The sequence below is a fragment of the Neoarius graeffei genome, chromosome 16, assembly GCF_027579695.1.
Source record: "Neoarius graeffei isolate fNeoGra1 chromosome 16, fNeoGra1.pri, whole genome shotgun sequence".
Lineage (NCBI taxonomy): Eukaryota > Metazoa > Chordata > Actinopteri > Siluriformes > Ariidae > Neoarius > Neoarius graeffei.
Genome location: NC_083584.1, coordinates 68812949 through 68838409, shown reverse-complemented (window position 1 = coordinate 68838409; position 25461 = coordinate 68812949). Strand labels below are relative to the sequence as shown.

The window sequence follows — 25461 nt, the reverse complement described above, 5'->3', positions numbered from 1 at the left end:
CACAGTGTTTATGTTCAAATCTATTTATTTATTTATTTATTTTTAGATAGAGTGCATTAGCAAGGACGCAATGTTAATGATGAATAATGCACAAACATGTGTGTCAATGTACAGTACCAGTCAAAAGTTTGGACATACAGTGCCTTGAAAAAGTATTCATACCCCTTGTACTTTTTCACATTTTTCCACCTTACAACCCCGAACTTAAAAGTTTTTTTATTGAGATTTTATGTGATAGACCAACACAGAGTAGCACATAATTGTGAAGTGAAATGAAAATGATAAATGGTTTTCAAAATTTTAAACAAATAAAAATTTGAAAAATGTGGTGTGCATTAGTATTCAGCCCCCTGTACTCTGATACCGCTAAATACAATCCAGTGCAATCAATTGCCTTCAGAAGTCATCTAATTAGTTAATAGAGTCCTACTATGTGTAATTTACTCTCAGCATAAATACACTTCTTCTGTGAAGGCCTCAGTGGTTTGTTAGAGAACACTGAAGAACAAACAGCATCATGAAGACCAAAGAACTCACCAGACAGGTCAGGGATAAAGTTCTGGAGAAGTTTAAAGCAGGGTTAGGTTATAAAAAAATATCCCAAGCTCTGAACATCTCAAGAAGCACTGTTCAATCCATCATTCAAAAATGGAAAAAGTATGGCACAACTGCAAACCTAACAAGACATGGCTGTCCACCTAAACTGACAGAGCGAGCAAGGAGAGCACTGGTCAGAGAAGCAGCCAAGAGGCCCATGATCACTCTAGAGAAGCTGCAGAAATCCACAGCTCAGGTGGGAGAATCTGTGCACAGGACAACTATAAGTCGTACACTCCACAAATCTGGCCTTTTTGGAAGAGTGGCAAAAAGAAAGCCATTGTTGAAAGACAGGCATAAGAAGTCCCGTTTGCAGTTTGCCAGAAGCCATGTAGGGGACACAGCAAACATGTGGAAGAAGGTGCTTTGGTCAGATGAGACCAAAGTTGAACTTTTTGGCGTAAATGCAAAGCGCTATGTGTGGCAGAAAACTAACACTGCTCATCACCCTGCACACACCATCCCCACTGTGAAACATGGCAGTGGCAGCATCATGCTATGGGGATGCTTTTCTTCAGCAGGGACAGGGAAGCTGGTCAGAGTTGATGGGAAGATGGATGGAGCTAAATACAGGGCAATCCTGGAAGAAAATCCGTTGGAAGCTGCAAAAGACTTGAGACTGGGAAGGAGATTCACCTTCCAGCAAGACAATGACCCTAAACATACAGCCAGAGCTACAATGGAATGGTTTAGATCAAAGAATATTCATGTGTTAGAATGGCCCAGTCAAAGTCCAGACCTAAATCCCATTGAGCATCTGTGGCAAGACTTGAAAATTGCTGTTCACAGATGCTCTCCATCCAATCTGGCTGAGCTTGAGCTATTTTGCAAAGAAGAATGGGCAAAAATTTCAGTGTTTAGATGTGCAAAGCTGGTAGAGACATACCACAAAAGACTTGCGGTTGTAATTGCAGCAAAAGGTGGCTCTACAAAGTATTGACGCAGGGGGGCTGAATACTAATGCACACCACATTTTTCAGGGCTTTATTTGTTTTAAATTTTGAAGACCATTTATCATTTTCATTCCACTTCACAATTATGTGCTACTCTGTGTTGGTCTATCACATAAAATCTCAATAAAAAAAACTTCTAAGTCTGTGGTTGTAAGGTGGAAAAATGTGAAAAAGTTCAAGGGGTATGAATACTTTTTCAAGGCACTGTACTTACTTATTGATAGCTTTTTCTGTATTTTTACTATTTTCATCATTGTAAAACAATACCAAAGACAACAAAACTATGAAACAATATATGGAACATCGATGGAATTATGTGGTGAACAAAAATGTTTTTAAAAAAAGTTTCATATTTTCGGTTCTTCAAAGTGTCCAGCATTTACTCTGATGATGCTTTGCACACTATTGTCATTATCTGGAATGCTTTTCATTTAACAGGTGTGCCTCATCAAAAGTTAATTATTGCAATTTCTCACCTTCTTAATGCATTTGAAATATGTGTAAAGCAGTTGAATTTTAGATTTTGGCATAATATCAGAGTATAATTTCTACAATTTCATGTTTTGAAAGAATTTTGCAGACACTAATACCTTATGACCTTTAAAACTTGCCTTTACTTTAATGATGTATTCAAACTCTGTAATTCATTAAAAATGTGTGAAAAATGCCCTTCAGACTTTGTACCAGTGATCACATATTTCTGAGGATAACACTTCATGTTTGGTATAAACTACAGTGAAGCTTTCACACTCACTAGATTCATTATTCATTTTGATGTAAATTCAATGAATAACCTATAAAATGGTCTAAAACATACTCATCTTTGTGTCAACAAAATCAACTTGTTGCAATGCATGATCTATAAGACAGCTTCTGATTGGCTGTATATTGTGAACTGTGCATGTGAAAAGCAGTGCAGCCAATCAGAAGTCTTCTTATTTGAAAACTAAGGAGATTGCAAAATCCAGAGGTTTTTACCAGAATGTACAGCAGTATTTAGAAGTAATGTATATTGACACAGATATATACAGATGCTTCTAAAGACAAAACTGGTAAGACAGGAGCAGCAGTATTCATCCCCAGCTACAATATAAGTATTGGGAAAAGGACGTCAGATCACTTGTCAATTTTTTCAACAGAAATTATGGCTATTATACTGGCCCTGCAGTGGGTGGAGGAGGTGAAGCCTAGTAAAGCAGTTATTTGCTCAGATTCTATGTCTTCCTTAAATAGTATCCAGAGTGGAAAATCTACATGCCGACAAGATCTCTTAGATGAAATTAACCATCTCGTATTTAAGATAAATCAACATAAAACTTTTATTCAGTTCACATGGGTTCCAGCTCATAAGGGGGTTGAGGGTAATGAGAAAGTGGATAAAATGGCCAAAGAGGCCATCAAGGCAAATGAGGTTGAGTTAGAAGTCCCATTAAGCAAGGCAGAAATTAAAGTAATAATTAAAGACAACATCAACAAAATGTGGCAGGAGAGATGGAATACAGAGGAGAAAGGAAGGCATCTATATAATTTACAAAAGGAGGTGGTGTTTAGAAGGGGTGGTGAACTGAAACGACAGGAGGAGGTTTGGTTGACGAGGCTGAGGATAGGACACACAAGTCTAAATAGTGGGTGTATACAATAGGGAAACATCATTCTGAGGCCTGTGCATACTGTGGAGAAGTAGAAAAGGTTGAGCATGTTCTTATACACTGTACACAGTATTCCAGTGAAAGAGAGAAGATGGGGAGAACATTAAAAAAATCTGTAACTATAGATAACTTATTAAGTCAGCCATTCACACAATCAGCAGTAACAGCTCTAACACAGTATTTAAAGGACACTCAACTAGCAAATAGAATTTAGGGTTTTTTTTTGTTATAATCAGTCTGCAATGACTTGTTTATTTGTTTATCCTTGTGAAGGGTTTCACGGGAAGATGTGTTTATCCTCATGAATGGTTTCATGGGAATATTTGTTTATCCTCATGGGAAGATTTGTTTATCCTCATGAATGGTTTCATGGGACAATTTGTTCATCCTCATGGGAAGATTTGTTTATCCTCATGAATGGTTTCATGGGAAGATTTGTTTATCCTCGTGAAGGGTTTCACGGGAAGATTTGTTTATCCTCATGAATGGTTTCATGGGACGATTTGTTTATCCTCGTGACTGGTCATCACAGGAAGAATTGGTTTATCCTCGTGGAGAATACCACGGGAAGAATTAGTGCGTGCACATCTGTATGAGTTAACACAGAATAATTAATCTCAAGTCTGTCCTTTCGTGTCACCAATGGGAGGGGAAATTGTGTTAAGGTACCCAGACCCTGAGAAAACCCACGGGATTGGATGAATCGCTGTGGTTTAGCATTCTACACAAATTCTAGACAATTTGGCCGAAGTTTCTCTAAGCTCCGGTGAGGTGGGACAAGGACTGATAGGGCATGCCCGCCCTCTGAGCACCAATACACGTCAAGAAGAGCAAGGATTAACTCAAGCATACATCTCTTAATATTGTTAATATTCTACTCCATTCTATTTTATTATTTCAGCTAGAAGGCTAGAATTCTTCTGTGACATTGTGTCTCACTGTGTACTGTACTGTTGTGATGACACATTGCTTGAGACATAATATTGATATCTTTTTGAATATTCTATCAGGAACATCCTGCCCTTTGCTATCTCTGACCTAAGGAATGGCCTTTGATATCTGTCTGCACATTGTTATCATATCATAAGAACATTTTTATTGTATACCATTGCCAAGGTTTCACTCACACACATACATCTGAACATTCATTAGAACAGTGATATAATTAAGACGTGACCTGCTCAAGGTCTGACTACAGGCTCAGTTTTGATTTATCCTCATGCAGGCATTTGCAACGATTAATATCCCTTGAGATCACACCTCAGCCGGTAGATGGCGGTCATACACATCAATTGTTAACCGCCAATAAATCGACAGAAGAAGAAGAAGAAGAAGTCTTCTTATAGATAATGCATAGCATAGTTCCTGTATGAACCATAGGGGAATAAATCGCAAAGCTCTTAAACTGAAATCACAAAGAGAGTTAAAAGTTGAGCAATTTAATTGCATGTTTCTTTGAACAACCCTGGAAAGAGGATATTATAACTGATATAAAAAAAATGAAGATGAATTAGTGGATAACTTTGACCCAAAAAAGACCAACTTCAGTTTTCTCATGGAACAGGCTAAGCTGCTGATTCCAGTAATGTTGACTAAGTCGAGTGAGAGAAAGCTTCAAAGGTGAGTTATATTTTTATATCTTATGGGCAGTGACTATGATCTTTCTGTAATGTGTTGTGGAAGTTCTTGTTGCAAGCAGCATCATAAGCATGATGGCAATCGGCTTTAGTTTCATGAGTATGAGTAAAACATTCCAAAATCATACAGAAGCCGATCATTACATCCATGTTTATATGCATTGTGTGGACAATGCATAGCACTAAAGGTACAGAAAAAGTAAGCAACAATCAACCAGGACAAGAAGTTTCAGTCACATTCAGTTCCAAGACTTTGACAAAGAACATACATGTAATTAATATGTACAGACACGGATAGGCCTTTCTTTTTCATGGCTTTTTATTTTGAAATTACTTTTATTTTTAAATTGGGGAAGCCATGGCCAAATGGTTAGAGAAGCAGCTTTGGGACCAAGAGGTCACTGGTTTGATTCCTTGGACCAGCAGGAATGACTGAAGTGCCCTTGAGCAAGGTACCTATCCCCAAACTGCTCCCCAGGCTGCTTTGGGTATGTTGTATGTCACTCTTATCCAGAGTGTCTGCTAAATGCCTGTAATATAAATTAACAAGCATGGATTGTTATGCTGAGTGCCAACAGTGGCTGCACATGACAGACAAAAATAAATTTAATGAAATAGGCTCAATATCCACAGTGGTGTAGTGGTTACTGTCGCCTCATAGCAAGAAGGTTCTGGGTTTGAGCCCAGTGGCCAACGGGAGATTTTCTGTGTGGCGTTTGCATGTTCTCCCTGTGTCTGTGTGGGTTTCCTCCAGGTGCTCTGGTTTCCCCCACAGTCCAACGACATTCAGTTAGGTTAATTGGTGGCTCAAAATTGACTGTAGGTGTGAATGTGAGGGTTTGTCTCTGTGTCAGCCCTGCGATGACCTGGCAACTTTTCCAGGGTATACCAGGGTGTATACCTCTTGCCCATAGTCAGCTGGGATAGGATCCAGCTTGCCCTTGACCCTGCACAGGATAAGCGGTTACTGATAATGGACGGATGGATGGAGGCCTAATATCTTTTGTTGTATTGGTTTCTGACAGCTCAATGAACTCTTCTTTTTCAAGCTGCACATGCCAGATCAGGCCTGATGGAACAACATGCTATTACCTTTTTGTACCCAAAGAAATGATCCAGGTGGTTGTCCTCTCACACTTCCCTCACCAGGACTTAAACTAGCTAGACAACAGTATCTCGCCAAACACATCTGCGCCTTTTTTCCTGAGCCATACAAGGAAATAATAACTCTTTTAGTTATGCTGTCATAGTTAGTCTTGCCAGAGTCCCTGCTTGCACTCAGCACAAAATGTATACTGTTCTTAACTATTAGGTGATACTGGGCATACCTATCAACCTGAGTTTGTTCTCTCTCTCTCTCTCTCTCTCCTTTAAGGGTATCTTTTTTTAGTTTGTTTTGCTCAACAGTTTTGTTCAACAGTGCAATGTAGTCCATTTTTTCCCCCAAAAGCTCTTATACATATGAATGTGAGTGCACTTGTCATCAACTCGTTCAGTATCATGCTAGCTGAGTGGAATATATCTGATATACCACTCAACGGCAGCCAATATTATTTAATTACATCATGGTTTTGGTTCTCCATGTCCTGGATGTAGTTCATATGAAAAATAGGAGTGCTGTATTTCTGAGTAAAACATTCGTGTGTGTGTGTATATATATATATATATATATATATATATATATAATCTCATTATCTCTAGCCGCTTTATCCTGTTCTACAGGGTCACAGGCAAGCTGGAGCCTATCCCAGCTGACTATGGATGAAAGGCGGGGTACACATCCTGGACAAGTCACCAGGTCATCACAGGGCTGACACATAGACACAGACAACCATTCACACTCACATTCACACCTACGGTCAATTTAGAGTCACCAGTTCACCTAACCTGCATGTATTTGGACTTTGGGGGAAACCGGAGCACCCAGAGGGGACCCACGCGGACACGGGGAGAACATGCAAACTCCGCACAGAAAGGCCCTCGTCAGCCATGGGGCTCGAACCTGGACCTTCTTGCTGTGAGGCGACAGCGCTAACCACTACACCACAGTGCTGCCCTGTGTATGCATGTATGCATGTATATGTTTTGTGGACTTGAGAGACAATTACCAACATGGTGGGTTTTTTTTCTTCTTGTAGCATTGAGCCTGACAGCTCACACACATGCATGCGTGCACACACACACACACACACACACACACACAAATCCCTCCTCATTTTGTAGCAGGGTGACAGGCTCATCTCTGAAGCTCTCGTCACACTTGGCCGTTCTGATGGACTGCATCCACTTGTCAGGTGGATGAAGACAAATTTCCTCATAGTGCTTCTTTGCTTCTTTTGTGTGTGTATGTGCCTGAGACAGAGAGAGTGAGAGAGAGAGAGCGAGAACACGCACTAATTAATGCAATGACTCTTAGTCATGTGCGCTCATATGCATAAGGGCTTTTGGGGGAAAAAACGGACTGCAGTGCACTGTTGAACAAAACTGTTGAACAAAACAAACTTAAAAAAAAAGATATCCTTAAAGCCTAAACACAATCAAGCAAACATTTTATGTAAATACCATTAATTCTTAAATATGCATTTGGAGAAGCCTTATTTTCCATTAACGAAAATGAATCATATGAGGTTATTTACATAAACTAGTATTCCACCCTCATGATTGCATAGTCTGTTCTAAATTCTTAGAAGAAAACTTCTGTGATATCAAATTGAAACTACAGCAAACAATGTTACTGTTTTTACCCCACAGTTATATACAATGATGTTGTTCTTTCATAAATAAATCGTCTCAGCATATTGCTGTGGTAAAAGAGGATTAAAACACACAGTAAACACACTGTAGTTTACTCTTACACACCATTTGTGTAACAGTGATTGCAAAATTTAAAATGTTCACACAGTTCTCCTTCTAATGTTTTCATGTAATGACAGTAAACTCAACAGAGCAATACGAACAATGCTAATTATGCTATCAGACAGAAAGGGGTTGAGATGTTGGAATGGAAAGCTATGAATTATTAAATTCTGATCCTCAGGCTTGGTAAGCATTTACTCTTTATAAACAACGGGCACATATTACACCTTATTACTTATGAATGTAGAGATCAGAGAGAGAGAGAGAGAGAGAGAGATACTGGCTTTGATCTTGACGTATAAAATTGCATGTGTTTTTAATTTGCCCATCTTAAGGATGTTATTTATAATTCATGGGTGTATGCCGGAGTACTTTTGGCATTAACAGCAAGCCTTTTCTTCTTATGAATAAAACAAACAAACTTTCAGGTAGCTGTCTGAAAATAAGCGCCCTGACTTCACATGCAATTCAGCTTTCAACTTTTTTATCAAGGTTGGCTTTTTCAGCAAATAACTTTTCAGCCATTGGGGCAGGGCTGAGATTTATTCCTTTCTTATTCCATGAGTCAGAGTTTGAGTCAGTGAATCATTCACTCCTCTGTTGTTCAATGAATCATTTTGGTCACTATTCCTCTGTCATTCAGCAAATCAGTGAATCATTCTGTAATGACCAAGTATTGGTGTCTTAATGAGTAAGTGAATCATTTGGACATGACAAAGATTTATTCCTCTGTTGATCAACAAATCAGTGTTTAATTCAAGAAATTAAGTCAAGTTTGTGTAGCACTTTTAACAGTAGACATTGTTGCAAAGCAGCGTTACAGAAAATTAAATACTTTAAACGTGAGCTAAATTTATTCCTAATTTATCCACTAATTTATCCCCAATGAGCTTGTGGCGATGGTGTTGAGGAAAAACTCCCTCAGATGACATGAGCAAGAAACCTTGAGAGGAATCAGACTCAAAAGGGAACCCAACCACATTTGGGTGATAACAGATAGTGTGACTATAAATAACTTGCTTCTATAACTGTCCTGTATAGTCACATAGTACAACTGTGTAACCAGGAAAATCATGATAGTTTTAACATGAAATCTCATCTCATCTCATCATCTCTAGCCGCTTTATCCTTCTACAGGGTCGCAGGCAAGCTGGAGCCTATCCCAGCTGACTACGGGCAAAAGGCGGGGTACACCCTGGACAAGTCGCCAGGTCATCACAGGGCTGACACATAGACACAGACAACCATTCATACTCACATTCACACCTACGGTCAATTTAGAGTCACCAGTTAACCTAACCTGCATGTCTTTGGACTGTGGGGGAAACCGGAGCACCCGGAGGAAACCCACGCGGACAACATGCAAACTCCACACAGAAAGGCCCTCGCCGGCCCCGGGGCTCGAACCCAGGACCTTCTTGCTGTGAGGCGACAGCGCTAACCACTACACCACCGTGCCGCCCCAACATGAAATCTGTTTCGTTGAAGTTATAAACTCTTCATTGATGGAAACTTGAGTGCAAAACTGCTCATGACAACTGCTGTCCTAAAATTAGCAAGTCAATTGCAATCCTCAGGCATAAATGTATTACTGTAAGTGTCCAGAGCCATCTTCCAAGTGTGACTTTTGACTGTCCGTATAGGGCCGTCCTCCCCAGGAGCAATGTGATGAGACTCCAGCCAGACGTAGGGCATCAGGATGGATCAGGCGAGTCCAAGGAGCAGAAGAAGTCAGCACCACTGGTGTCTCAGGATCAACATGTAACTCAACAAAGGGAACAGAGGGAAGAGGAGAGAGGGAGAGAGAGAACACAGGTTGTTAGGTATGCCCAATGTCATCTAATGAGTAAGAACAGTATACATTTTAAACCTCACTCACAACCCACCATAAGTGTTTTGGACACGCACGGGTCGCACGGTTTGGTAGCTCACAGCCGTGCCGCAGGGTCGCGGTGAACCTGGGGGAAAGTTTGGGGGAGGAGTATGGGCAAAGTACTTGTCAAGTACAGGTTGCACACCTGACTTCCTTGAGGCGTGGGAAAAATTGGTCCGTTAGCCCGTGGAAAGTGTATGTCTGACGCATGTGATCAGTGTGTGTTCAGTGAGTGTGGAGTGTGTGAGACTTGCATTTTACCAGTTTCCTGTGCTACGAGTCTGGGCTGCACTTGTGAAGCATGTGTGATGCATGTGATTAGCATGTTACAATCACTCATAACTTGCGTGTGATGCAAGCCAGGAGTGGGTATAAAACCAGCGTGTCTGCAGTATTCTGCATCTGTCTTTTTGTCCTTTAACTGAAGAACACTGGATATTTTGTGGGAAAAATTAAAAAATATTCAGTTTAAAGTTTAGAAAATGGGACCCAAGAAGAAGCGAGCAAAAGTGAAGTAACCCAGCCTGAAACAGCAAAGGGGGAGAAGGAATTTAATTATGATGGCAGCAGCACCGGAGAGCCCTGCACGGACAGGGAGAAGTATGCCTTCAAGCTGGCAGAAGGCACAGCACCCTGCCAAAGCTATTTTCACAGATAAATACACATGCTTTAAACATTCATTTCAGTATCTATATGCTTATGTAATTAATATTATATGTGCTGATTTTCATGTATGTTTCAGCTAACGATGCCCAGAAGTGAGGACATTGCAATCCCATCGTTGCTGTCAAGCCATTGTGCCATGCTCTGTGATGAGGACAAGGAAATCCCGACACCCCGTCCCACCACTCAGCAGGAATAGGAGCAAGACAGTAGCTCGGAGTCAAAGTGTGTTTCAGTGCTCAGACTGATGGGCTACTTAATTGGGATTTTTTACAGTGTAATAAAATGCATTATTTCCTTATACTCATGTTTTATTATTTGATATTTGCATGGAAATTAAACATACACTCAAATAAAAACAGCAAATGAGGTGATGGTCTTCCTTTCTACAATGCTACATGCTACATGATTGGTTCCTTGGTTCCTCCCCGAATATATATACCCAGAGTCTTGCCCCTCATGTCACATGTAGGTCGCATGTGCGTGCACACTACACATCGGGGTAGAAAGTGAGATGTACTTCTGTCTTGCGCGCTGCACAAATAGCAAGTGTGAAATACTTGTGAAGTATTTCTGAAGCACGTCACTCATACAGTGACCGTGCGTCACTCATGAGTCTTACTGTCATCGCAAAAAGCTCATACTAGCTGTGCTGCTGACTTGGTTCAGGCGTACAAAAGGAGTACGGGTCCCGTGCGTAGTGTATGAATTCTTGATTTGTCACAAGACCCATAGAATTTGCATGTGCAGGAGCAAAAGTCTCCATGGACAGTCTGCGACCTTCTACAGTGTTGAACACATGCAAGTGTAGCGCAAATCTCAAGCATGTTTTTTTCATTTTTTTTTACCATAGACCGCTCACAGCAGCACGTCTCATGCTCCCCCCGGACTTCCACTCCGGAGATTCATTATCTCCCAGTTCAGCGCTAATCCGGATCCAGGACGGGACTTCCATCTTGCCGGCATTCACGTCCTGGTTTGCTTTGCTGTGTATAAAAAGGCTGTTCTCAGAAGGGGACTTTGCCAGAAAAAGAGCACCTGCACTACACTAACGCTCCTGGAATGACCCGGATGTTTAAAAACAGCAGGCTGAAGCCTTGTGTCTCTTGTCATCTTCACTTATAATCGATTTTCTGCTTCTGTAGAAGGTCTGTAGAGTCAGAATGGATATATAACTGATTGAAGTGTCTGGAGTTGAAGAAAACACCAAACAAATGTCCACAGTCCTCTGTTTAATAGTTATTTCAGTTTGAAAGGAATGCTGACTCTCCACGCCAAGCACAGAACTTCTGCTTCACTGTGAGCTCCTGAGTTCCTGCTCAAACAAGCTTTAACACAAAACACTTATTGTTCACCAAAAGGATTCTCGGAGGGTCATCATCCTGACCGTATCTGAACGGAGGTTTTTCGCTGGAGAACACGGTAATCGGGGTACACGCGGAAGGTTTGAACTCTAAAAACTTCAACTGTACAGTGAATGTAAAGTGGACAATGGCAGAAGAATCAGATGGTTATAGACAAGATAAAGAGAAGGTGGATGATGATAATATGTTTTGGGAGGAAGTGAGGAGAAGGCAAGTGAGACGACGAAGATCAGATGGTAGCAATAGTAGTGGATCTGTAGAAACAGTTAAGAGAAGTAAACCTATGAGTAAACCTGGTAAGGAACCAGCTTGGAAAGTTATCATAGTTTTTGAACAACAAGGGCCAGATTTACACCCCATTCATGTCACCAAAGCCATAGAAAAAGAAATAGGTAAAATCAATCATGCACGCTTCTTAGGAAATGGAAGACTAATGATTTTTGCGATATCTGAAGATCAGAGAAGAGAAATCTTAAAGAAAACATCACTAAATGGATATAAAATAACATCACACGTCCCAGGAGCAATAGCTAAGAAAAGAGGAGTTATAACAGGGATTCCAGTTTCAGTATCCATTGAAGATATTAAGAATAACCTGAAAGGAGGAGAGATAGTGGATGCAAAACGACTCACCAAAGGTAAAGAGAAAACAGAAAGCCTATCGATTTTACTTTACTTTAAAGATGAAATGCCTGACAAGATACAAATGGGTTTCATGTGCTACCCAGTGAGAGAATATATTCCTCCCCCTTTGTGATGTTTTAAATGCCAACGATTTGGACATGTAGCAGCCCAATGTAAGGGTAAACTTAGATGTGCAAAGTGTGGAGAAGGACATGAATATGGGAAATGTGGAGAAAATGTTCAGTTAAAATGCTGCAATTGTGGAGGTCAGCATAGTGCTGCTTATGGAGGATGTGAGAGGCAGAAAGAAGCAAAGAAGGTCCAGAAATATAAAGTAACTTATCAAGTCTCATATGCAGATGCATTAAAGGAAATAAATAAAGCTAAGAAAGACACCAATGCTAATAGAAATGTCTCTCCATCAAAGCAAGTTTCTTGGACTCCAATAAGTTATGCCCACAGCTCTAGCTTTGTAAGACAGAATGATGATGGGACCAATATGTCGCAGCAAACAAAGGTAGGCCTAACAAAGTCGAACCCAGAGCCAAAATGTTATGAATGTAAAACACGCATTACAACCCAGATAGCAGAGGGACGTTGAAACGGCGCCGATTCTTGGTCAGAATGGTCGGTTTCCGTCGTAAGTCAGAAAATCAACGCTGAAACGGCGCCGTGAAACGTAGATTTCTCCGCCGTCGGAGAAGGTCGATTTATCACTGTTGAATCACCGTGGGTAAAGGTTGATCTGCCGACCATCAGAGAAGGTCGAATATACGATGTTGAACCATCGTCACTTTTGCCGGCCAGTTTTCAACATTGGTAGTATGAGCAACTAATTGTTCAGAATATAAATTCTGGCCCGTAGCCAGGGGGGATCGGAGGGTTCGTATTTGGGGGGTACGGGAGTAGGGGGCCAGATGAAGTCCACCTTTGGGGATAGTGTTGCCACCTGTCCCGGTTTTTCCTGATTGTCCCGTATTTTCATGGTCTGTCCCGGAAAAAAAAAAAAAAAAATCCGGGACACTGAATGTCCCGGTTTTTTGTACATAATGGGCAAAATGTGTATTTCAACTTGCGAGCCAGCTGAGAACCAGTTTGCTTTTCCAAGCTCGCCGTGCTAAGCAGAGCCACTTCATTACGTCGCTGTATACGTCACTTACGTCGCTGTATACGTCAGTTACGGCGCTATGTTTGCATAAACCTTGGCGCGAATATCAAAGCAAAAACAACACGGAAGAAGCAGCAACAACAACAATAATAATAATAATGGATGACTTCGCGTTTGTAGAGCTGCTGCTTCTCATCGCCTAAAAATGGCGATCTTTCGCGGTCTTGTTATTGTTGTTGGTCTGAACAACTCCGCCCCCCGCTGACATAAGCGGTTCTTTCCTCTGGCCCAGCAGAGAGTTGGTGCGAGCCTGGAACCGTTTTTTCTGGCCCCAGAGCCAGTTCTTTGTCAGTGGAAACAGAAAACCCGGTTCCAAACTAAGCACTGGCCCTGAACCAGCCCTGGAACTGCTTTGGTGGAAAAGGGGCAATGGAGGATGCTTGGACTGATAAAAGAAACAGACTCTCTGTTGCAATGGTGAAGGCTGAGTTTCAAGTCAGGCTAAACTTTCAGTTGTCCTGTACTGAGTTCAAGACATTCATTGAAAATCAGCCAGGACTCATAGCAGCAGCAAAGAAAAACACCAAATATAAATGGAAGATTAGGTAAGGTTTTGGTGAATTAAATGAAATAGTGTAGTGTAGTATGTGCCCAGTTATATCAGTTACATGTCCTCCTATGTATTTGTTTAGCCAAGAGCAGCAGAGGCACAGGCAAGCACAAGCAAAGCACACACCACACTCTAAGCAATCAGGTAAGCTGTTTGACACTACACCTTACATTGTTACATTCAGGTATTCTTAGATACAATGAAAAATTAGATTATTTATTTTTATTCCACATAAGCAAGCAAACAAACAGAATTTAATTACAGTATGTATTCCCCTTTTACCTGTGCCCACTACTGCCCCCAGGTGTCCACAACCAAAAACTGTTGGAAATAAACCAAAATAATGAAGACCTGCTATATTATGTAAAGCAATTAACTAAACAAATAACTAACAAAAGCGTCATTTTTACTAATTAGAGCAATACAATTTCAGCATAGAAGGGCGATTTTTGTCTTGGGTTAGATGTGCGAAGGGCGCCGTTGCTTACAAGCAAAAAGGTCGATTGGATGGTCGAAATGTCCAGGATTTTTGTCAGACACAGGTGGCAACCCTATTTGGGGAAAAAAGATTCCCCCCCCCCCCCCCCCCCCCACAATGCTGGCTACGGGCCTGAAATTGCCACTGTTTGTCTTATCCTGCTTACACATAGATACGAGTAAATGATATAAGTATAAGTGATAATGATAAGTAAATGATAAAAAAAGAACAAAAACCAGTTTACTTTCTTAACTCAGCAATGGATTTGACCTTCTATCTTTTTGAAAGTTTTTTTGCAAATAACTTAACATTTCCAAGATGATCATAAATTAATTCTAAGAAGATTGAAAGTGTTACAAAACCTGCATCTTATACCTAACTGGTGGGAATGGTGGTGTTACAACTTATCCTGGTGTTACTTTCATACCCGGTGTCTCTCATCTCTGTTGTATTGACTTTCATTTCAAGGCATGATATAAAAAAGGGCCAGTACGTATACGTAGCGATATGTCGTTGGATGTCCCATGCTGTCCCATAATGCAGTGCAATTACCACTGCTGTTTACTGGATGACGTCATTTTCGTTATATACCTGGGTACACGTGAAACTCCCACACCACTCGGTTGGATCGCGACTCTCTTGTGGATCGGCCTGCTGTTACGCTTGGACTATTGAAACAACATTGAGAAAAACACTGGACCACGCTACATTTTCATTCATCCCTGGACATCTGGTACGTACCATTATTCAGTCACTATTAATAAAGGGAATTTCGAATACAATTTCAAGCAGTTTAAGAAGTTATGATGAACTTCAGTCATATCACATGTTGGAGAAATTTCCCTCAACTAGTATCCATTTGAAACAACAATGCAGATGCATTATTCAATCGAAAAACGAGTCGAAGTAGTTGTCTTGTTGGAGTGAAAACTTAGCGTTGGTGTGAAAACTTAGCGTTTAAATCGAGCATGTAGGCCTAGGTCGCATGTCGTTTTGAGCTGACCTGTTCTTTTGTGTAGCCTCATTGTCTCATTATTGTCTTCATGCTACATTTTATTCTATCAGGTGTCTACCTTAGCCCTTTGTGGAGGAACCGACGTCGGGGTCACAGTGAGGCGGATGCTGCGTAGCCTCCTGGTCAACATAAACTGCGTTTAAGGACACCAAGATCCATGATGTCCTGTTTGGTAGGTTATGCATGTGCACAAAGCTGTAAAAGAGGGTAAAATAGTAAGCTGTCGCAAGTACTTGCACACTACTTCTAAACGTTCTTTGATAACTCCTTCACTAACTGTAACATTACGATTATAATGACAACGACAAACATATTGTGAAAGATGCAAAGGATTAAAATGGATTAAGAAACTCACCAGGCGCCTTACTCAGAAAAAGCAGGTGTGCAGGCAAGTCCAGGGAGGCTGACTGAGTGAAGAACGGTCCGGTAGTGGCATTTCTATTTCCGCTTTGTGTCAATGGGGAAATTAAAATGTTTTTTTTTTTTTTTTATCCCGTTTAAATTGTCACAAGATTCACATCTATGGTTTCTGATTTTTACATATATTTTCTGTACTAGTACCATTACTTGCCACCTACCACTAGAGTGTGACGTGCATAGTCTTAACAACTCAAACTTTAACAATTATCACCATGCAAAGTCTCAATGTTGTTTTGTTCTTTTTCTTTCAGATGCTCTACAAAAGCAGCTGCCAGGGAGCACACACGCTACTTTTAGTGACGCAATCAAGAAGTGGCTTAAGTATGCGCCAGAGAGAGAGGAAGGGATGAGGAGACGTGAGGTAGGGTGGCATTTAGAAACCCATAGCCTACTGCTGACTTTCTTTATCAATGCTGAATCAAATTAATTTTGGTTATGTTTTTCTGTTTCCATGTACAGGTGTCTGCGCCGCAGGAGGAATAGGCCACAATTATAAATTATAAATAAATCATAAAATGTTTCTAAGAACTTGTTCAAGTGTGTTCTGTTCCTTATAAATGTTAAGTTATGCCTCATTAGATAGCTTGACAAACATTAGGAGAGGTGCATTGTTGCATGCATTTTTATATCCTGTTGTACATTAAACAGGACGTAGCCTACGCACATTGATATAAATTAAGTTTCACTTTCATGGTTGAAGTATGCATGTGTGTGTTCATCCTAGGCAAGAGCCCCGATGCTTTATTGTTAGCTAGTTTAATTTAGCCTGTTTTGCTTAATTTGTAGCCTTCCTGTTGTACATAAAACAGGAATTAAAGTTGGATGAATCATCGCCGAAAATTAAACTATAAATCGACCGAAATCCGTAGGGGTCTATTCTCTGTCAGCCACCATCCACTTTTCAACGTCGTTTCAACGCAAACTCGTATGAGCAAAGCGGTGTTGAATCAACGCCGGTGATCCACGATGATTCGACGGCGTATGGTCGAAGAACATGCCGATGATTCCCTGTCGAATCAACGCCCTTTTGCTATCTGGGAAATGACTCCCTTTTGATTAAGGAAAATGAATTTATTGCATTCATTTGTACCATAGTAAATGTTACAATGCAACACTCTAGTAAGAGTGACCGAATTAGATCAGTTGTAAAAACTGCAAATGATTTTTTGGGTATTATAACTAAAGCTGATGAAATTCATGAAATGTTAAATAGCAAGTATGGAGAGTCACAAGTTGGTTAAATGCCTAATGGTTTTTATCATTCAGTGGAATGCAAGAAGTCTGATTGCAAATGGACAGGAGTTTAAAAGGTATGTTGAAGAATTAAGCAGTAAACCAGATGTTATATGCATTCAGGAATCATGGTTAAAACCACATTTGGATTTTGTCTTAAAAGGTTACAACAGTATAAGACAGGATAGAATAAAAGATAGAGGAGGAGGGTGTGTGACCTTTATCAAAGAAGGGATATCATACAGACATTTAAAAACAGCTGAAGAGCATGAATGTATTGTGAGTGAAATTTTTAATGGTGATAATGGCAAATATACAATTGCTAATTATTATAACCCATGTAAAGCTTTAATAAATGGGCTGTTGAAAGATATTTTCAAAAGATCTCATAGAGAAATATGGTGCGGGGACTTTAATGCCCATAACAGTCTATGGGGAAGTAATTATACCGATCTGAATGGGGAAGTTGTAGAAGAAATGATAAATGACAGAATGCTTGTATGTTTAAATAATGGTACTGGTACAAGGATAAATGTATACAAAAATAAAACATCATGTATTGATCTAACTCTGGTAGACAGGAAATTAGCCAGTATATGCGAGTGGGAAGTTGATCTAAATACAAGCATTGGTAGTGATCACTTTCCAATATTTTGCAGAGTAGGAATTGAATTGAAAACTGAAGAGAGTTACATACATCACAAGTGGAATTTTATTAAAGCAGATTGGGAGAAATTTTTATATAGTTGCAATAATGAAATGAAAAACATGCCAGAGAAAGCTCAAACTATAGATCAGGTGACTAATAATATAACCATTCCTATTATCACTGCAGCTAGTCAAAGTATTCCTATCAGTAAAAGTCAGAAGAAAAAAATGAATGTCCCATGGTGGAATCAAAAGTGTCAAGAAGTCATTAAAGACAGAAACAGAGCTTTCAAAATATTGCGTAAAACATTAATTATGGATAATCTTATGGAATACCAAAGGAAAAAAGCTCTAGCAAGGAAAGTGATTAAACAAGTCAAAAGGGAATCTTGGAGACAGTTTTGTGCTACAATAGGTAGGGAGACAACTTTGAATAAGATGTGGATGATGGTTAAAAAAATGTCAGGCAGGTATAAGCCATCAAATATTCCTGTGTTAATTAGTGACAAGAATTTACAAGCTATATCAGACAATGAAAAGGCTAATATGTTGGCTAAAATATTTGCAGACATACATAAAGGAGATCATCTTGACGAGTGTTATAAAAAAAGGAAAGAGGAAATTTTAAGAGCAAATAAAGGTATATTAAATGCTAAAACAGGAACAGGGTCAATACTTGATGAAGACTTTACATTACCAGAGTTAAAAATGACTGTTGCTAATACAGCGTATTCATCACCAGGAATTGACAATTTATGTTATGCCATGTTTAGGAAACTCCCTGACAAAATGCTGGAAAAGATCCTTGAACTATTTAATAAAATTTGGAATGAAGGCAAATTACCCATATTATGGAAAAAGGCAGTAATTCTTCCATTTCCTAAACCTGGGAAAGATTCTAGTAATCCAGGTAACTACAGACCAATAGCTTTAACCTCACACTTAGGAAAGTTAATGGAAAAATTGGTAGTGGCCAGATTAAATTACTTTCTGGAAAAGGAAGACTTGCTTAAAGGCTATCAAACAGGATTTAGAAGAAGTAAATCAACTAGTGATGCTCTTGTTAAACTTTGTAATGAGGTTGAAAAGACGTTAGTTATGAAAGAGGTAATGGTGGCAGTTTTTCTGGATATTGAAAAAGCTTATGATACAATGTGGAGAGAGGGACTATTAGTCAAATTAGAGAAGATTGGAATTGATGGGAAAATGTATAATTACATCCTTGACTTTTTATCACATCGTACCTTGAGGGTCAGAGTAGGAAATGGACTATCAGATAAGATCATGGTAGAAAGTGGTATTCCACAAGGGAGCATCATCAGCCCTATTTTATTCAACCTCATGATTAATGACATATTTGAGAAAGGAAGAGAAGGATTATTGTATGCAGATGATGCTGTGATTTGGAAAAGGGGGCGTAACATTTCACATATTGTGGAAAGCATACAAAAAGAGATGCAAATACTAGAACAGTGGGGAATAGACTGGGGATTCAAGTTCATACAAAAATCTAAGGTAATGTTTTTTACTAAAAAGAAGGTTCCAGAGACTTATAAAGTAATGTTATATAATCAAACACTTGAAAGAGTAAAAACATTCAAATATCTGGGGATGGTGATGGATGAAAGACTTACATGGAAACATCACATAGTACATATAGAAACTAAGTGCAAAAAAGTATTAAACCTTATGAGAATGATTTCTGGGCAACACTGGGGTGCAGATAAAGAATCACTCATGAACATATACAAAGCACTAATCAGATCAACCATAGATTATGGATGTATAGTGTATAGTTCTGCATGTACAACATCTATTAGGAAGCTTGAAAGAGTTCAGTTTAAAGGCCTAAGGATTGCCTTAGGAGCAATCAAAATAACGCCTACCTGTGCACTGTTAGTCGAGGCTGAGGAACCCCCAATTAAATTAAGATTTGAGAAACTGTCTTTAACATACTGGGTTAGGCTTATGGGGAGTACAAATAATCCTGCTCTGTCTGTGCTAAACAACTGTTGGGAATACCAATTAAAGAGTCCTGGTTTTGGGTGGAAAGTTAATGACATGGGGGAGAAATATGGAATTAAAGACTTTAGCTTTAGTCCTGCACTTGTTTTGAGCAAAGTTCCCCCATGGATGTTGCCAGTCCCAAAAGTTGATCTAGAACTGCTGAAAGAGAAAATGGAACAAACTAATGAACGGGCATTAGCTATGTACTGTGAAAGACATCTTGTATCTAAATACTATGGGTTTGTAAAGATATTTACAGATGGGTCAAAAGATATACAAAATGGTCATTGTGGAATTGGGATTTTTATCCCAAAATTTAACAAAAGTTATGGATATAGATTAAGTAATTTTTTATCAATATACACAATAGAGTTAACTGGAATAATTACTACACTGAGATGGATTTGCCCTGTGATGACCTGGCGACTTGTCCAGGGTGTACCCCGCCTTTCGCCCGTAGTCAGCTGGGATAGGCTCCAGCTTGCCTGCGACCCTGTAGAAGGATAAAGCGGCTAGAGATAATGAGATGAGATGAGATGAGATGAGATGAGATGAGATGAGATGGATTGAAGAAATCAAACCACTTAGATCTGTTATATGCTCTGACTCACTTGCAGTTTTGCTCAGCCTTGAATCAGGTAATACAGTAAGAGAGGATCTGGTAATTGAGACAAGACATTTGCTATTAAATATTAGAAACCTTGGAATATTAGTTCAATTTTGTTGGGTCCCAGCACATGTTGGAATTAAAGGAAATGAAATGGCTGACAAAATTGCCAAGAAAATGCTGGAAAAAGAACATATAGGAATTAATATCTCAATGGGGAAGGGTGAAGCAAAAACTAAACTTAAGTCAGAAATGCTGATCAAATGGCAACATGATTGGAAGGCAGAGCACAATGCCAGGTTCTACCACTCAAATCAGGGAAATGTTTGGGGGAAAAGGGCTACAGGTCTCAACAGAAGGGAAGAGGTTGTGTATAGTAGACTAAGGTTGGGTCACACATGTCTTAATGGTACATTGCAGATAGTAGGGAAGAGTAATGGGTTATGCAGATACTGCCAAGCTAAAGAGGATGTAGATCATGTTCTATTTAACTGTTACAGATACTCAGAACACAGACGACAGTGGAAAGAAAGAGAGGCAGAAAATGGAATAGTGAATATCCTGAAAGAAGAAGGAATGCAAAGAGATAAAATGAAATCCCTATTTATTTTTCTCAATAACTCAGGTCTAATTAAAAGGATTTAATTTTTTTGTTTTGTTTTGTTTTGTTTGTTTACTTGATCAAATAGCCATAGTCTGCTAAGTCCCTTTACACACTCCTGTACAGTAGGTGGCGGTATGCACCAAAGAGATGTAATCTGCCAATAAACTAAGAAGAAGAAGAAGGGGACTTTGCCAGATCAGGCTGCAGAGGGCCGCTGGACTGTGAATGGTCAGGAGTTGCCGGTAGGAAGTGACGGAGTAGGAAGTGTAGGATGGACGAACCTGAGCGCGGGTATGGTGAGGATGGGGGACCCAAGCGTAAAAAATCAAAAGGGAATTCTTATCAAAGGATAATTACGGAGGATATGGATACATCTGTGAGGAAGGACTCATACAAGGTATTTTTCAGTTTTGTAAATGAGGGGGAATCTTTTGCGGGTTGGAGTCCCATCCAATTGACGAAACAGGTGCATAAAGAGTTGGGCGAAGCTGTACGTGCTAGTAAGACAAGGTCACTTTTGGTAGAGTGTGTGGATGAAGAACAACAATCGAGAGCAGTAAAGATAACCGAGTTTTGCGGTCAGAATGTAAAATGTGTGGTTGGCTGAGATAAGGAGCAGATTAGAGGAGTAATAATGGGAATCCCAGTAGATGATTCAATGGAGGAATTGGTTGCAAGCATAAGAAATGTCAAAGTAAAAGAGGCAAAGTGCCTGAAGATGAAGAGGGATGGTGTATTGAAGGACAGCCTGTCCGTGTTACTAACTTTTGATGAAATGAGGCTCCCGCAAAAGGTTTTTATTGGTTTCATGTGTTATGATGTTAGGATGTATATCCCTCCTCTGCTGAGGTGCTTCAAGTGTCAAAGGTATGGGCATGTAGCGGCTGTATGTAATGGTAAAACAAGATGCAGCAAGTGTGGAGGTAAACACAAGTATGGAGAATGTGCACAGGGGGCAACTCAAAAATGCTGTAATTGTGGGGGCAATCATAGTGCAGTGTATGGAGGATGCGAGGTGTTTAAGCAAATGAGAGAAGTTCAGAGAATTAAAGTGGAGCAAGGAATGTCATATGCAGAAGCAGTAAAGCGAGTTCCCAGACCAGTGCTTACGACAAAGAGCGACAACAGGAAGGAGGTAGAGTGCACGGCATGTAAAAAAATACAAGATGATTCTCTTATTGTTAAGAAACTTGATTTTGTGCTCTTTATGACTGATGTTATTAACGGAACTGCTCAGTATAGGAGCAGGACTGACAGGATTAAGATTATAGTTAAGTCTGCCAAAAAGTTCTTGGATATTGAAGGTCTGGAATGGGAAACTATGGTAGAAGCTCTTAATGAGCCAACTGTTGGTAATGACGTGAACACATCTCAATCGCAATCATGCTTAGAGTCATTAGTTACATTTTGATGGTGCTGCATATCCTTCAATGGAATGCAAGGAGTCTGATTGCTAATGGGCAAGAATTTAAGAGGTATATTGAGAAGCTGGAGGTGAGGCCTAATGTTATATGCATTCAAGAATCATGGCTGATCCCCAAGCTAGACTTTGTTATAAAGGGGTTTATTGCAGTAAGGAGGGACAGGGACTCTGGCAAGGGTGGAGGGATTATCACCTTCATTGAGAGGGGTCTTCAGTTTAGTGAGGTAAGGAAAGGGGAAGACCTGGAATACATCATTATTGAAGTATGGTCTAAAGAAGGGAAAGTGTTGATTGTGAACTTCTATAACCCTTGTAGGCAGCTGGAATTAGGGTCACTTGAAGGAATTGGTAAGGAAATGTCTGGGAAAATAATTCGGTGTGGAGATTTTAATGCACATAGCACATTGTGGGGTGACAAGAATGATGTTAATGGTAATGTGCTGGAAGATTACATGGATGAAGAAGGATTACTTTGCCTAAATGATGGGTCATCCATCAGGGTTGACATCTCTAGAGGGACAGAATCAGCAATAGATTTAACCATAGTGTCCAGGAATATGGCTGACAAGTGTGAGTGGGTGGTTTTAAATGGGAGCACAATGGGGAGTGACCACTTCCCCATTAGGGTTCAGGTTGGGGTAGAGGTGCAAAATGAAGGGGTTACAGGAGGGGGCAGATGGTTACTGGAAAGAGCGGATTGGGAGAAATATACAGAACTGAGCGATGAATTCTTATCATTGGTTGATGAGAATGGGAGTGTAGAAGAGTTGTGGGGGGAAATTAACTCAGGTATAGTGGCTGCTGCAGGGGGAGCTATCCCAAAGTCAGTACCAAGGCCCCTAAACAGGATAGTGCCATGGTGGACAAAAGAATGTCAGGAGGCAGTTAAGGAGAGGAACAGAATGTTTAGGTTGTTGAAAAGGTCCCATAACTATCAGTGCTTGATTGAGTACAAAAAGGCACAAGCTCTAGTGAAAAGAGCAGTGAGAAAGGCAAAAAAGGAGTATTGGAAGAATTTTTGTAACTCGGTGGGGCGTACAACCCCCATTGAGAGAGTGTGGGGTACAATTAAGAAAATGAAAGGTATACAAAAAAGTTATGACTATCCCTTGATCAGGGATGGACAGGAAGTGGCAGTTACAAGTCATGACAAGGCAGAAGTTATTGCAAGAACTTTAGCCAAAGTGCATAGTTCTGAAAACCTGAGGCAGGAGGAGAAGAAAGGAAGGGAGGATACAATTTTACGACACACCGGTGTGAATGTCAGTGATGATCAGGCAGGAAGGAGGATGGATGCCCTGTTTACAAAAGCAGAATTAAATAAGGTGCTAAGGAAGGTAAAGAAGTCTGCCCCAGGGAAGGACACAATATGTTATGAAATGCTAAATAAGTTGAGTGACCAGGGAAAAGAAAAGCTACAGCTGCTGTTCAATAGAATATGGGTAGAGGGGGTAATTCCTAGGGAGTGGAAAGAATCTCTAGTAGTACCCATCAGGAAACCTGGGAAGGACCCTCATAATCCGAGTAGCTACCGACCAATAGCCTTAACCTCCCAGGTGGGTAAAACCATGGAAAAGATGATAACTGAAAGAATGAATTATTGGGCGGAGACTGAGGGAATTCTCCAAAGCTATCAGAGTGGTTTTAGGAGAGGAAGAAGCACCATGGACCCAGTCATTTGTTTAGAGGATGCTATTAGGAGAGCCCAAGTAAACAAAGAGTCAGTGGTTGCAGTGTTTTTTGATATTGAAAAAGCATATGATATGCTTTGGACAAGAGGCCTGGTAATGAAGTTGCAGCAATTGGGGCTGGGGGGCAGGATGCTCCAGTGGGTAGAAGCATTCCTGACTGAAAGGCGATTAAGAGTCAAAATAAATGGGGAAGTAAGTTCTAGCTATATTGCAGAAAATGGCACTCCTCAGGGGAGCATAATTAGTCCCCTATTGTTCGACATCATGATTGACCAAATATTTAAAAATGTGCAGGGGCCTGATGGGGTAGCTTTATTTGCTGACGACGGAGCCATGTAGAAGAGGGGGAGGAATTTGAAATTCATTATGAAGAAAATGCAGGAAGCTGTAAATGAAGTCCATCAATGGGCAGTTCAGTGGGGATTTAGAATCTCAGTAGAGAAGACAAAAGTGATGATTTTCTCTAAGGGAAGTGTAAATCCTGAGCTAAAAATCCTCCTGTCAGGGAGTGAGTTGGAAAGAGTGGATGTTTTTAAATATCTGGGGGTGTGGTTTGACAAGAAGTTGACCTGGGCCTTCCATATCCAGAAAATGGTGGATAAGTGCAATAAAATTCTAAATGTCATGAGATGTCTGTGTGGGGTTGAATGGGGAGCATCAAGGGGAGCACTGAGAGCAATTTATACTGGACTAATGAGGTCAGTATTTGACTATGGATGTATAGCCTATGGGTCGGCCTCTAAGTCAATGTTGCACAAGTTGGATCTAATGCATAATCAAGCCTTGCGAATATGCTGTGGAGCAGTCAAAACCTCACCAGTGAACGCAATTCAGGTTGAGGTGGGGGAAATGCCCTTACAGTTGCGAAGGGAGCAGCTTGCCCTGGTATACTGGGTTAATCTCGGGGGTCATGATGAGAGTCACATAGTACAGCCAGTCCTGACTCATTGTCAAGAGCAACTACATGAGGGAGGGAGGAGCTTTGGGTGGACTGTCAAGGACAGGGTTGAGAGCATGGGGTTAAGTGGACTTGATATCGCCCCAACAGTGTCATACCCTATAGTTCCCCCTTGGACCTTGGAAGAATTAAAAGTGGACTTTGGGCTGCTTGAGGAAAGGCAAGAGGGTGAAGTGGACAAATGGAGAGTGAGTGGGTACATATTAGAACACTACAACCAGTGTATGATTTTGTACTCAGATGCCTCAAAGGGCACAGACAAAAGGGTGGGAGTGGCGCATGTGGTCCCTGAACTTGGGTTGGCCATATATAAGAAGCTGACAGACGATCTGGCGGTATACACAGCGGAACTGGTAGCCATATGGTTTGCCCTGCTTTGGTTAGAGGGTAATGACATGAGAAACAGGCAAATAGTTATAGCATCTGACTCTAGTTCAGCCCTT

At 40.4% G+C, this 25461-nt stretch overlaps 1 long non-coding RNA gene across 1 annotated transcript; it reads left to right on the top strand.

Annotated features, from left to right (window-relative positions):
- Positions 1–17112: 17112 nt before the first annotated feature.
- Positions 17113–21119, top strand: LOC132900191 (uncharacterized). The gene is made up of 3 exons (XR_009656766.1): positions 17113–17157; positions 20843–20967; positions 21073–21119. It is a non-coding gene; the product is annotated as an uncharacterized LOC132900191 (long non-coding RNA).
- Positions 21120–25461: the final 4342 nt, after the last annotated feature.